General features: G+C 42.8%; 1 long non-coding RNA gene across 1 annotated transcript; it reads left to right on the top strand.

The window, feature by feature from the left end:
- The first annotated feature begins 5,101 nt into the window (after positions 1–5,101).
- On the top strand, positions 5,102–8,943 carry LOC117284509. Its single transcript, XR_004515619.1, has 4 exons — positions 5,102–5,430; positions 5,799–5,879; positions 6,006–6,178; positions 6,697–8,943. It is a non-coding gene; the product is annotated as an uncharacterized LOC117284509 (long non-coding RNA).
- The last annotated feature ends 6,226 nt before the right edge of the window (positions 8,944–15,169 follow it).

The raw sequence follows: 15,169 nt of genomic DNA, 5'->3' as shown, positions 1-15,169 counted from the left end.
AGGACATGGCTCCAATCGTCTCCTGCAGAATCTGTCTCACAATATCTCTCTGTGGAATTTAACCTCAGTATGAGTCTTGAAGAGGACAAACAATATTCAAACCATAGCAGATTCGCACATGATTGGGGGGTTTGATCTGTGATAAGAGTAGGGCTATTTTATTCATAGTAATAAAAGGTAGACAAAAGTATGGCTAGTGATGTACTGGGCTTATAATTTCTGTGTTAGGAAAGCTAGGATTTCCTAGAGAAATATTTCCATGTTCTTATCAGTGTTGGAGGAAGATTGCCATGTGTGCTGGGGAGTGGTCCCTCGGGCATACTGCCAGAGAGAGGAGGACAGATGAAACCCTTACTGAGAGGACACAGGGTCAGGGGATGGGGGACCAGGGACTGTGCCTTCTGCCCACCTGAGAGTGGATCGTCCGAGTTGAACATTTCCTCGGGACAATTCCACTTCTGAATGACAGGCACGAAGAGGTGCAGATGGGATTTAACCAAGGATGGGAACTGCCAGGCGATTGCAGGTGGAGAGAGAGATGTGGGAAACGTAATAATATATTTCCTAGGATTAAGTCCTACTTGGAGTAACAAAGACCAAAATTAGCGTGGTTTAAAAAGATTGAAGGGTTTGTGGTTGATTTCATTTCTCTTGAGATACCCAGACTCTGCCATTGTTGGGATATAGTCTTTACCTGCCTGATCCAAAGAGGCAGAGAACACCAGTCATGACATCCATGCGCTGGGAAATACGACATGGGCAGCCACAGGAAGAAAGTGGAAAGGGTGACATAGTAAGGAGCACAGCTGGCAGCTGCCGTGTGACAAGTCCCTCCGTCTTCAGCTTCAGAACAGAGGCTCAGTTCTGAGCAAACAATGGTCGGCATTAGACCCTGGGGGTTTACGTCTGCACCATCAGGAGAAAAGACAGGAGATCACGAAGGACCACCGTCCATCTCTTTAGAAAGATAACCATCGATGGGGACTTGGCATCCAGCCAATCCATAGCTCCAAGTTGATATGAAGTATTCTAGGAAACACAGACAGGCCCGGGACCTGCACAACTGCCATGCTGGAAAGAGCATTTTGAGTGACAGAAGTACTAGAGGTAAAGAGGCCCATGAACCCCGATGGAACTTGCTGTGAGCCCCAGTGAAAGTGAGTGTGGAAGAAACCTTTGCTCAAAGCTGCTACTGGCTTTTACAATGGAAAGGAAATGGGATTTATCTTTGTTGACATCTGGTTAAAATCTGTGAAGAAACTTTAATCATGCATTCAGCCATTTAGTTAGTAGACATTTATTGAGTCTTAAATACTCTGTGAATCCCTAGAAATCAGTTAATAGGAGATTCTTTACTTTTACTTCTTAGTAGACATTCTGAGTTAAGCAAATCATTTCAGCCTTGTTCTCCAGGCATTAGTCAAAACTGCTATTTACAGGAGTTGCCATAATAACATTTTTTAAAGTTACACATTCAGTCAGTCTCTGTATAGCCAAGTGGAAACCCTAAATAAATGCGCTTAACTCACACATATGGATGACCGCTTTTATTAACTGAGTCACCCAGACGCCATGTGTCTTGGTGGCACTGTGTAGACTGGCAGTTTATGTAAATATTTGACTCTGGGTCATGAAGTGGAACAGACAGCGATAAGGCTTTCACTTGACAGTTGATTTGTGTGGTGTTTTGCCCATTGCACAATTTTAAAGTGGGTACATAATTCAGGTGAAAGTTTCTGAACAGCTCCTGACTGCGAAAGAGCCTCTCATCACCCACAGATGCCTGCAACCCTGAGCTTCTCTGCTTAGTGCCGAACTGTACGGGAACTTTGGGAGAGTTTTCCTGGTGTTTATTTATGAAATTTATGCTAAACCTCTACAACCATTATAGTTCGCAACTCTAGGGAAGAGAATGTATATTAGGAAAAAAATCCACAAAGAATAGAAATACAACCAATTTTGATTGGCCTGCTCGATTTCCACAGTAACTGCAAGTCATTTGACCAAATTTTGTTTTGTTTTGCTGAGTTTGTTCTGCTTCAAGGACACCGATTTCAGTACTGTGATGGCTTTTCTTTGAAAGGCATGTCACATCGGGAAATCAATTCAGTGGGTCACAAAGCATACTTTTAAAATAGGAATGAGTAGCATACCACAGATATAATCCATCACATGTTGGATTATAGTATAACTAAATAGATTGGAATAAAATAGAAATTATCAGGGAATACATCTTGCAATGTGGGTAAGAGAATTACCCATAAATTATGTGGGCATTCTACATTTTAAGGCATTAGCAGCCAGAATAGAGGCTGGAAGTGTAATTATATATAAAATATTTTTATTTTTTGTATCTAAGAAACATTGCAGTCTGATTTGTTTCTTTCCAATCTTTGTGCATCTTATTTCTGATCTTTTTATTCTTTTTGTGTAATATTTTGGAGATTTGCCCTCTCTCCCTCCTTTCCCCTTTCTTCCATCCTGTTATTGTGAGTCAAAGTCAAAGAAAGTCTTAAATGCTACATTTTAGACTAGACTTCAGATATTAGATACAAACATTGAGAGAATGATTATTACATTTTTATCTCAATTTTAAGGAAGGTCTGTAATCTTTTGGAAGTAGCAAAGTATAGCATCAAAAAAATCTTTCATGTAATTAGAAAGAAGAAAATTATAAACTTCAAAGCTTCTTATTTTTCATTTGAGAGATCTACCAGCTTCATGGGAAACTAAATGCTTATTTTTAAAAAGTAAAGCTATATTCTCTTCTCCCAAATAAAATAAAATAAAATGGTTTCTCACGTGTTGAATAGTAAGTTTTTGAACCAAACTTACTGACCTAAAAAATGAACTAGGTTAAGGACTGAGTTGGGACTCTAACGAAAGACCTCCTTATCAATACACCCATAAAATAAATACTAATTAAACAGCCATGCACTACAGAAGGAAACAGAAACATATTTAGAAGAAAAGCCAGCAAAGTCCCTGTGCTCGCAGAGTTTAGAGGCTGGAAGGTGAACAGATCTTCATCACAAAGTTACAAAAGTGGCCGTCCTGGTGCCAGACATGGGTGGGATATCGACGCTCGTGTCAGCATACAAGGTGCGTGGAAATCCCCTGTATTGACAATTTTGCTATAAGCCCAAAACTGCTCTTTTAAAAGTTTATCGAACAATACAGAAAACTTGTAACAGTGACAAAACACAGAACTCCCCCCGTCTTGAAAGTGTTAACATGGAGAAGGACCCCTTGCTCTGAAAGGTGGTATTTTGGTGATCCGACATTTTAGTTATTTTTTTGGTTTGTTGAGACAGAGTCTCACTATGTAGTTCAGACTGCTCTGGAACTCACTGTGTAGCCCAGGCTGGTCTTGAACTCACAGTGATCCTCCTGCCTCAGCATCCTGAGTGCTGGGAATACAGGCATGTGCCACCACACCTGGCTATCCAACTGTTTTTGTTATGTGGAAGCTAAGCTCTAAATGAAAAGCTGGTACTGATTGGGCAAATGACTTGGAGCTCTGATGGGGGTATCTGCACATCCAGAGTCCAGCAGGAGGGAAAAGAAGGATTTCATATATTTGAGGGTGACCCAGACCCCAGGGTAGGTGTGACTGGCTGCAGTGCTGTAGAGTGTGTGTGTGTGTGTGTGTGTGTGTGTGTGTGTGTGTGAGTTGTCAATGCTAACAGAGGTGAATGATTAAGATTTTTAAGGAAGTAAATCCTAAGTGACTTCTTTAAACAATCCCCGTCATCCTGGTCTATCTGCTGAAGGCTATTTACATTGAATTGTCAGAATCAGTGGATTTTGACCTCTGACACCCACAGTGACTTCACCACCCGACTCACTTTCAGGCACTGAGGCCTGTGCAGTAGTTCCCCGCTGCATCCTCATGGCTGTTCGCTGGTCTGACATCCACTTGGTGGACGGGCATTGCTTAAAGAACAAGCTACTGATGTCTGCAATGTCATGAATTTCAAAAGTAGCGTGCTGCACAAGAGAGACCAGACACCCGCCTGTGAATACCTTTGGTGTCGCCATCCCAAAGCCCGGGCTTGCTTTTTGAGTTCTTTGGGCTTCAGTGGAGGATATAGATTGAACCACGGTAGAAGGACTTGGTCATGAGCTGGAGGAGACATCTTCATTATCAGAAGGAGGAGACGGGGTGGGAGGTCAGTGTTTGCCACTTGTGTCTGATCTGGCGGCTGTGACCCAAGGTGCATCTTTGCCCTGCCTCCTAGCATCTCTGTGACTTACACGAAGGTGCTCAACCTCTCTGTGTCTCAGTGCCCTCGCCTGTAAGTGTGGATGGTGATAGTGGTACCTACTCTTCCTTTGTGAAAGGATGAATTAAGACGAACATGTAAAATGCCCTGGCAGAGGCATGTGCTGGGTGATATTTTTATTACTAGCACGGAGATTGACCTATGGTATCTTCAGCAATGTGTGTTTACAAAACACATGTGCTGTGAGATAGCTGTGGACTTATCAAATATGAATATAATTCAGGAAATTAGCATGTAGGAAATTTTACCATAAAGACTTTGTGAGGTTACCAATTTAATAAGAAAAACACATCAAACAGTTATCTCAACTGCTGAAAGACCCTTTTTTTTAATAGTGCAGGAATAGTTCCACAAATTTATCCTGTGCTTCGAATCACTGTAGGATAACTTGGTTTATAATGTTTTCTTCATCTAATGACGCTAACTTTTGAAACTGCTGTTGCTGCTGCCTAGAGTATAAAATTAAACACCTTTTTGCCAAAAAAAAGAGCCTCCAGCTGCTCTTTTTCTTAGATAACATAGAGTGATTTTTGAAAGATTTCAGACACACAAAGTTTTGTCTCTTTTTCATGCTTTATGAGGAAGTCTGCAGAAAGAATGAACCAAACACGGAACAGAAGAACTTTTTTTTTTAACATTGTAAGCAAATTGTACACGAATGAACTCAGGCAGGCTGGAAGGCTGGTGGGGTGTCTTTCTGATTAGGGGATGGAGTTGTATTTTTGGGTTCCTCTTTTTCTATATCCCTTTTTTATTTCTTAAAAAGGAAAAAGGGTTAGCTGCCTGCCAGTGCACAGCATTCTGGTTTTAAGAGAGAAATCTGAAATTCAGGGCAGGAGTAAAGCGGTTCTTTCATTCCTGCAGCAGCTCTCTCAGTGCGATGCGTTCACCATGAACCCTGTGCCTCCAGACATTCAGGGCCCAGGGCTGGGGCCTGGGTGGCTCTTGGCCTGGCGGCCTTGGCAGGATCTCATTAGTGGTGCTGTCTTCTGAACTTTCTCTTCAGCGTGGCGCCTCTGGAACCTTTCTGCCCTTGCTCTTTGACTCTCACAAGAGTGTCCTGTGAAGTTTTAACAAACCTCAGAGGGGCATGTGATCAGGCCTGGAACAAGATCAAGGATTCCAGGTACAGAAGCAAGAAAAGGTAAGTGAGGCAGATAGAAAGAGGTAAAAGATTTATGTTCCTCATTTCACAGACTTTGCAAGTAACTTTGTATGTGTGTCTGGGAGATGAGCCTTTATCAGGGCAGGAGCAAAATCATAGCTTTCTGTCAAATCTAGGTGAGTGGCATGTGCCACACCCCCAGGAGGGAGGAAATAGGCAATGATTCCAATGGCTTTGAACAAAAGATACTTCAAAGATACGGTTTTGAGTCGGTGTCCCTTTGGTGCCCAAGATAACCCTAGAGTTCCGCTAACTCCTTTGTTTTGAGTTTATTTGAGCATCTGAACATTTCAAGCTCTGTGCTGTCCTCTCGCACAGCGGCATTGCGTGTATCATTCCTTCCGCAGTGAACGCCTTAGCGAGACAGAGCCACGGGTGAAGGGAGCCGTTGTTTGGGTCTGCAGAGGCCCAGAGTCCCCATGGCAAAGGTCTGTCCCCCAGCGTGAAGCTGTGGGAAGGGGTGGGCATGCGTGGGAGGTCTTGGGTCACGGGTGCTGTGCTTCGAGGGGGTTGTGGGACCTCATTCTTTCCCGGTCTCTGCCTCTCCTGTCCAGGCCACTGGGCCAGTAGCTTTGTCGGGTGCTGCTGCCTGGGGCTGTCGTTTTCCCTCAGACCGGCAAGCAAAGAGACCACAAGGCGTGAACTGAAACTCCAGAACTGTGAGCTAACACAAGCCTGTCCTCCACGGGAGCTGACTGTGTCCCGTGATTTGTTACAGTTGTAAAAAGTTGAGTAACTTAATGGGATTTATAACAAAATACTATGACTGTTAATAGAGAGTTTTATAAAGTCACATGGCCACAAAGAAAGGACTTCCATATCTGTTTTTCATGTAAGAGGAATTCTAAGCCCAAAGATTACCTTTATTATCAGCTTAAGCTAATGACAGTAAGTGAATAAATTTAGTAACACCTCAAATATTTTTTGTTCTTAAACGTTACATTCTTACCTGTTAGAGTGTATGGTTTTGAATCCTGGATTAAACATCTAATACTGGTTTTACAAACTTAGTCCTGTTAGTTAAACTCTATTCCTTAGTTTACTTTTTTTTTTTTTGCAAAATATAGATAATAATACTCAATGCATAGATTGTTCTGGTAATTTATTTAATGCATGAAAAGTGCTCAGATTAGTGCCTAGTCTACAGCAAAAACTTTATAAACTTTGTTAATCATTGTGGTGGCTGTTCTTTTTATTGTTGTCAATATTAATGGATCACCTTATCATTGTTTTCCTACTATATAGATCCTTAAATTGAGCTGTATGTACACAGGACTCTGAGAATAACGGTGCTAGACTGACTGTGTTATTCCAGTGGCACAGTTGTAAAGGCTGAAAAATTCAATTCCCCACTGACTGCACCGCAAGAGCTGAATCTGATGGGTTGGATGCAATAACAGCTTTGGCGAGGAAAATCCTAGAACTCCTCTCACATGGCATTCAGGAAAATCCTAGAACTCCTCTCACGTGGCATTCAGGAAAATCCTAGAACTCCTCTCACGTGGCATTCCAAAACATTTGCCCAGCAAAGATGACTTCTGGTAACTCTTCAGCAAACAAACTCAGCACACACAAATAATATCAGGTAATTGGATCAGAATATTGGTCTTGGAATCTACATTAATAATTTCAGGCTGAACGCAGGTCAATTCTAATTAGCTAACACACCGATGCTATTATTGCAGTACCCTGTCTTGCCCTAGGTTTCAAAGAACAGGCATCACATGGTAGATAAGTACTAAACAAACACAATCTGTCTATTCTGTTTAATGATTAGACTAGAAATTAAAACTGATTCTGCTTATGTTAAAAACCTGTGTCACCATGTTCTCATGCTGCATGTTAACATAGAAATGATATTTTCTTTAGTTTGTTGTAAATTTGTAATAGTGTGGTTGTTATTGGAGAAATGTTAAGACACTAGCATAAATGAGAGGATTTTATTACGCATATGATAATTGGAAAAATGTGGAACCATAAAATATTTCAAAAAAGGAGAAAAATAGGAGGAAATAATATTTTCCTCATCACAGTACTCTGGTCGTCCACTGTTACGGTATAACAAAACTGCCCCAAATGTAGTGGCTTAAAATAACACAACAGAAATATATAAAATTCAAAAATTATCCATGAGTAGGTTTATATGTTTGAGTTTATGGCTCACAAATCTATAACTGGGCCACCGTTCAGTGGGGAGGGTTGGTTTGCTTCATGTGGTGTCCAAAGAGATAGCTTCACGGGGCAGGAGGGCCACTCCGAGACGGCTTGTGCCCCCCCGGCAGCAGCTGGTGCTGGCTTCGGACTGTGCTGGTGGTTGCAGCCTCGGTTCCGCTCCCTGTTGGCCCTTGGATGGACCACTTGCTCTTCCTCCTAGCATGGCGGCTGGGTTCCCAAAGCAAGCTTCCCTGGAGGGAGGAGATGACTAGAGCCCTGTGACATAGAGAGGGGACACTCTTCGCGTGTAACCGGAAGCACTATCAAGGCACTTGGGCTGTGTCCCACAGTCACCCAGCCCCCTCAGCCGCATCTGTTTACATCGCTCACACATCCAGAGAATATTCACCACTGTGAAGACTTCTAAGTGTCTCCTCACATGACTTCATTAGACTGAGTCTCAAGGCCGGAGGCTTATCACTGAAACCAGTTTCAGGGGTAAGAGGAGCTTCCTCAGATATGGGCCCTAAGGTCCGCTTCTCAGTACAGCGCTTCTCCGTCTGCAGATTGACGAATTGAGACACGTCATCTGCCCAGTGCACTCCTTAAACGGCGGTGGGATAGCAGCAGCGCCTTCTACAAACCACCCTGCTGAGAGAGACACGCCCTCGCTGTGCTGCAGTGGTGCTGAGACCCAGTTCCGTGACTGGAGCCTGCTTATCATGTGTCCCCTCATTCTGCCATCTGGGCTTTTCTCATCGTTCTCTGGATCATCCTTTCGTTTTCCTCAAAGCTTGTAACTATGAGGTCTTTTCCACCCCATCGAGCCCATAAGACGTCAAGGGCCAAATAGCTTCATTGCGGAATCATTGATGCCTCTCTTGGGTCTCAGGTGGTGCTGCTTCCACCAAAGTTTTTTGCTTAACAGCCTTTGTGGTTCTCCATGAGTCTTTTTGGATCTGCACCACTAGATAGAAGCCAGACTTCACACGTCTGCAATAAGCACACGTTAACTGCTGGGCTGGTGCCGGCCTTCAGGGTCTTCAGCTCCACGCACTTTAACAGGGAGGCCTGGAAGCCTACTGCAGGTGTTGCCTGAAGGCCTTCAGCTGTTTTGGGGGCTGTGACCTGCTTAGGTCTTTCTCAGGTCTTAAGAAAGGATCTATTTATCTCACCCTGGGGTTGACCTTTGATGTGAGGCCTGATCTTATGTTGAGGATCATTTCGTCATCTGGAGAGACTGGGAATCAGAAACCCTCATATTTACAAACCCAGAAAATTCTAGGTCTTTTATATTTAAGAGTTCATTCTTCAACGTTGTTGCTTAATTTTGTATACTATCACAGACAATGAACAGAAAACCAAAAGATCATTCAGTATTTTAACTAAGGTTTTCCTTAGAGCTTTGAGCTCCTCAGGTGTATTCTATGTACACAGAATGAATCCTGCCCCACCTCGAAGTTCCTATCCTAAAATACTAGCTCCCAAAGTATTTGAAGATAGAGCCTTTAAGAAGGTGATTAAGCTTTTCAAAATGACAATAAAGTGGGGCCCAGTACAGTAGGACTTGTAAGAAAAATGAGTCAGTGAGAATCTTTGTCTTTTCCTTGCACACAGAGAGAGAAGGTCGCCTGGGGATGACTCACCAGAGCCCACTGTGCAGGTGCCTTGGTTCTGGACATCCAGCACCCAGCAATGGGGAGTGTGTGCTTACTGCACAAGCAGTGCGTATGTCCCAGTTTTCCATTGTCTGTGCACCAGGAGTCATCGCAGACTCCTCACCAACAGATCCTTCCTCTGTCTGCTCTCAAGCTTCTGGGACACATTTTCCACTTTTCTTTAAGCTGTCACAGACAGTTGTCTCAAACATGTAGAATTCTATTAACGTGGTCCAGTAGGCCCTTCCTATTTTTGTTGTTTCTCACACTGATGCTTGTCAGGGTTTCATCAAAACTCCTCTGGAGATCTGTGGCAGTTGAGCGGGATCATAAGCTTCACCGAGTTCAGGGCAGTCCTGAGTGTTCGTGGTAGGCCACGGACATGTGATCTTGGGTGCATAGTCTGGTGCCAGCCCTTCCTCCCTGGTGCTGCTCCCCTGCTCTGGTTCTTAGGTGCCATCAACCGAACAGCCTCAGCTTGGCTCTCCCGTGCTTTTCTGCTGGGATGTGTTTCAGCCTTTGAGCCAGCAGATCATGCACTGAACTTTCTGAACCTGTGAGCCAAACTCCTCCTTTGAGTTGTGTGTTTGTTGGGTAGTTTTGGCCCAGTAACAGGAAAGGTAATTGCTACAAGGCCCTTGTAGCACCTGTGTGATGCACCTCAAAGATAATGCCCTATTTTAAATCTTTGTTATGGCACACCCTGCTTCCAGGTACCGCATTATGTTCTGTGTAACAAATCACCTCCCGACACCAGGATGTAAAGCACAACGATAACTGTGCCGTGTTCTGGATTGTGAGTCTAGGCGGGGCCTTGTGGACCAGGCTCCTTGGCATTGCAGCTGTCAGCAGGGCGCTGGCTGTGAGCTCCGAGGTAGCTCAGGGTGGGGAGTGTGGGCTCCTTTCCTGCTGGGTCTTTGCCTGGGTCACGTGAACTTCCTTCCAAGAGAGGAGAAGATGACAGCTTGTAAGCATCTGGCCCCAGAACTGGCACTGTCCCTTCTGTCACATTGAACCGGCCAAGCTGTATTCATTAGACTCGGTTTCACAAAGAGAAGGTGCAGATTCCAGCTCCCCATACAAGAGTAGGGATTTGGGAAATATGCTTTAAAACCATCATCACTTAAAAACTGCAAAAATTTAAAACACCCAACCTCACTAAGTTTGACAGCACAATATGGACAAGAATTGGGAAATTGCTAGAGTTTTTAATGAAAGTCATTTTAAATCATTTCTTTCGAAGGAAAGCATATATAACAAAAACTTGAAAACTAAATTGTGTAACCTATACATTAACCCCCACTTTCTGTGACAGCTGTTCAATTCATAGGAGGCATATAGATTTCAAAGACTTAATTCAAGTTAAGGGCCAACTCTGTGAACTTCTTTCATCATCTTAAAAATCAAAACCGAGTAAATTCTACAACATGACCTTAGACATTTTGAACGTAACTAAGCCATATTAATCCCCCAGTTTCATGTGTTACAACTTAACTATTGTGTTTGAGCTGCCAGTTTTTAAACCAACAATTTATAAATTCCAACAATGCAGAGATAAATCTAGCTTTTTACTATGTACTCTCATAAAAATAAATGTGTAGTCACATTCATACACCCAAGGACATGGCTTTTAGGAGGTTCTAACATAAAGAGATTGCATTTAGTTTTAATTTACATGTAATTTGCTGTTCCATTTGAAGCCGTTTATTCTCAAGCCTCTTTTCTCCACAGTCTTTATCCTTTTGATGCATGGCTCCATAAAGATGTCAGTAGAATTCTTCACCTTCCTACCAGAGGTCTTTAAGTAATTTCAGAGCATATTTTACTTCTGATTTTATGAATGTAGAACTGGAGACAAAGATGCCTTCAGTCAGTTGCTCAGGGACACAGGAAACCGGCAGCGGCTCCCTGTGGGGGTGAGAGAGCCTCTCTCCGGCTAGAGAAGCGTTTCTAACCACTGAGCAGAGCCGCCTAATTTACATGTTACTTGTAGAAAGCAATAGATAAGTCACCTGACTTGGCATAGAATAAATAATAACACTATAATATATGAAATTTCTTTTCTTTGTAATTTAGTGCCAGATTTTTCCCTCCAAATTAAAGATAAGCCACACAATTAATTCCAATTTCTAGATTTTCATTGTTCAAACTAAGGTATCCATGCCTAACCTTGAAATTATTAGCCCACAACAAAGGTGTAATGATTTCTTCTTTATGAGATCCATTCTATATCATTAGCTGGAACTGAGTGTAGCTTCTACACTGCTATTTATAATTTAGTTTTATACAATTATATATTAGAAAATAATAAAAACACATGTTTCTCAGTCTGGAACTCAGTTACAGAGGTGGGTACTATGTTGTGTCTTGATGCCCTATGGAAATAGGGACCAACATGCTCTCTTCTAGACAGTTTTTAACCTGCTAATCATGGCTGTGAAAACAAATAGCTTTGCTGCCTTTGGAGCAGGAGCAAGCGGCCTGTGTATTACAGTCATGGCTATGAGACTGCACGTCACTAGGAAATTCAGATACCACTGGGCTCCTTTGTAAAAATTAACAGTATGGTCAGCAATTGGTTAACTATGAAGTTGTGAATTGCTAAAATAAATCTTACTTTAATGTCGCAATTGAATTTTTTGGCATATCTTTATCCTTTTAGGTGTTTTAGTTATATTCCTAAGATTTTTTTTGAGAATTTCAATGTTATTTAAATGTCATTTTTCCCCCAAATTTCTTTCCTCTATTTATTTGTCTAAACCCTTTCAAGTATAATTTTCTTAAACTTGTCATTCTACAAAAAAATAACATTTTCTTTCGTTAACATCACAAACCAGCAATGTTGAAATAAGGTACTATAGATAGGCACTTTTCATGAAATGCACTTTACAGGAACTATCAAGTACTGCCCAGAGGCCGTGAGCTACACAACTGAGAGCTAACATGCCCGGTGCGCGAAGCACTGATGTGTAAGGACCTACAGGAGACTCGGTGTGACTCTGACTGCTTTGGAGAGCCATGTGCCCGCCCCTCATAGTGCCCAGTACCGAGGCAGAAGGCAGATGTCAGGGTCTGGACCTAGCGTCCATGGTGGTCTGTTTATTCCCATGGAATCTCGGTTAATGAACAGGCTGTGTCCTGAGTGCAGGATGCAGCCTTGTCTCATGCACGCTGCAAGTCCGTGCCTGGGAGTGATTGTTGTCAGTAGTGTGTCACAAGTGAGGAGGCGGAGACCAGAGGGTTGTTAAACTACAGAAGGAGGCTTCAACTCAGAGGCAGTGCATCTCGGAGCCTGCATCCTCGGTCCCGGTGTCCTGTCCCCCTTGCCTTCTGCTGCCTGTGTCTTTCTGAGGAGCGAGGTTTGAAGGATGCTCTCCAGGGGCTGCTGGCACAGAATCGGGAGGGGAGGGCCACGAAGCACAGAACAGAAACCCCCACCCCTTCCACAGCCTCCAGCCTTCTCTGATGGGCAGTTCAGAAGCTGGACAGCCTCCCTGATGGGCACACAAACCCCTGATTCCCTAACGGCTATTTTTTCCCTTGTTACAGGCAAGTAGAGGGAATCATAAAATTTGCTTCCCACAAAAATAATCAAATCATTGGATAGATATATATTAACTACATTTTATTTATAGGCACTTGCTTCTTGTTGTATTTTGTAAAACTTAGAAGAACTAGAAATTTTTTCATTTCCTGTCTTTGAAGTTCAGAAATCAGACGCAGTGCTCAGAGGAGCCCCTCACATGTCCAGCTGGTCAATGTCCTGGTCCACAGTGCCCTATCACTGGATTAAACCGGCTCCAAACCAGGAGCTTCTGTTTTGGAAACAAGAATTTGGCAGCATTTAGTAAACTCTTGGCATTTCACTCCTGCCATGCAGTGGTAGGTGTTTCAAGGAATGGGAGTAAGGCTTTTTGGGCTCCGCTGTGTGCCATGGGAGTGGAGAACGGAGAATCTCTATGCTTCTGCCCCCTTTTGGGTGACTTTCCAGTGGATGAGATGGAGCAGTGGGATAAAAAGGACGGCCCTTCTGGTCACCTCGTGTGGCGTAGCTGGGGCTCAGCCTCCGACGGCAGGCAGCCAAGTCCCACGTGCTCTGCCTGCCCAGGGCAGGGTGCTTCTGCCCTACTTCCCCAGGGAGGGTCCAGAGAAGGGGCCTGCGCAATCCAGCATGCCTTGACACTATTTTAATCTCTCATGCACTTCTCTGGTGAGGCAATGCAATATTCTGACCACTTGCTTACCCATTACCTTTTAGATGTCAGCTGAATAGTAGCACAGGCATTCATTAGGCCTCGATAAACGTATTCTGCTTTAATGTTTGTTTACCAGTCGCCACTCAAGGCTTTCACTGAAATGCCTGCCACAAATCTCAGTAGGTTTTTAAGCCTTTTCTTAGATAGTTAAATGGAAACCTGCATCCTTGACCTGCAGTAACAACTGATGCATGGAAAATGAGTAATGTTTCTCTGTCTTCTGAGAAGTGGGCTTGTCACCAGATCATTGGTAAGATCAGTGATTTTCATCTTTAGTACCAGGATTTCCCTAGCAGACTGTACCTGGTTGGGCTGGGAGGGGGCAGGAGGCTTTTAGCTAGAAATTATTTTGAAGAGGTGGACATATTCAAAGCATATAGCACACAATATTAGTTATACTTTTCCTTCCTAAGTCATTTCCATTGGAATTTGGCTTTAAATTCCTATAAGTAGATTTTATGCTTCTGGCCTAAAGAATTATCAAGACATGGAAGCTTTGTGTATCAGGATATTGTGCTGTAATTCAAAACATTTATAGCAAATTAAAAAAGAAAGATATCACAGTCAAAATTCTCTGGCCAATAAAACATATATAAACAATGCTAAGTATGCAAAAATATATCTAAACCACTAAACACAAAACATCAAATGCTTTCCATCGTGAGCTAGCGATCAAAACCGAACCCATGAGAATGACACAGCTTCAGGTCAAGTCTGTGTCTGGAGAAACGACCCCTTTCCTTGGCCTTTCCGCTGATATACTTCATCTAGCATGTGATCTTGAACTAAATTTTCTGCGCTAGATTCATCCTTCAGTAACATCTGTCAAAGTACGGCATTCACCTTCTAAACAAATGCCACGAGACAAATTACATTCCACTTAAACAGTAACACCTATCACGTTTCAGTCTTCAGAAGCCAGCTGTGTACTTCGCACACTTTGCAAAAGGTCTGCCCTTGGCTGGACACAAATGGGGCTTGCACAGGTTATAGAGAAGTGACTGCTGAGGGATGGCACTGAGGACCAGAGCACCATCCCAGCTGCCCCTGGGAAGGAGTAGGGCACCCCTGAAGGTAACGTGTTCGTTTTCCAAAACTACACATGCTGCTCTTTTGATGTGAGGGTGTTCTGCTGAAATGCAATGGCCACAATTTTCATTACAACCGTTTTCTACAGGGAGGCAGGTTGAGAAAGCATGTACTGAGGCATATTGTGGCTTGGGGTTGAGGTGTTAATAGAGGATTTCTGCAGAAGGTTTGTGGTATATAATTAAGCTGCCAGCGATGAAACAAAACATCAAAAATTGTGTGTGTTTAAACATAGTCTAATTATTTGCAAAGTCATTCATTTGTTAAACTTTTAGACTATTTTCAAGACTTGTTGATATTTCTCTCACAAGAGAAAAATGAAATGAAGCGTGAAATTGAAAACAGGGATTTGTCTCTGATATTTTTTCCCAAGCCAGGGATAGCAGTTAAAATCTTGCCATGATCTAAATGGATGAGTAGTGCTGTTGATCTTTTCCTTATATCTTTTTAAAAGTGTCATCCTTAATAATTGAGGTCTGAATCTTTACTAAGAAACAAAACCAATTTCTAGAGGATTCTTCTATTAAGAATTTTGTCCATACTACTTTTAGGGCAAGGAAT

The sequence above is a fragment of the Fukomys damarensis genome, unplaced genomic scaffold (assembly GCF_012274545.1).
Source record: "Fukomys damarensis isolate Sample0158 unplaced genomic scaffold, DMR_v1.0_HiC HiC_scaffold_37, whole genome shotgun sequence".
NCBI classification, from domain to species: Eukaryota; Metazoa; Chordata; class Mammalia; order Rodentia; family Bathyergidae; genus Fukomys; species Fukomys damarensis.
Note: the sequence above shows the minus strand (reverse complement) of the source record. Positions and strands in the feature narration are given on the sequence as shown.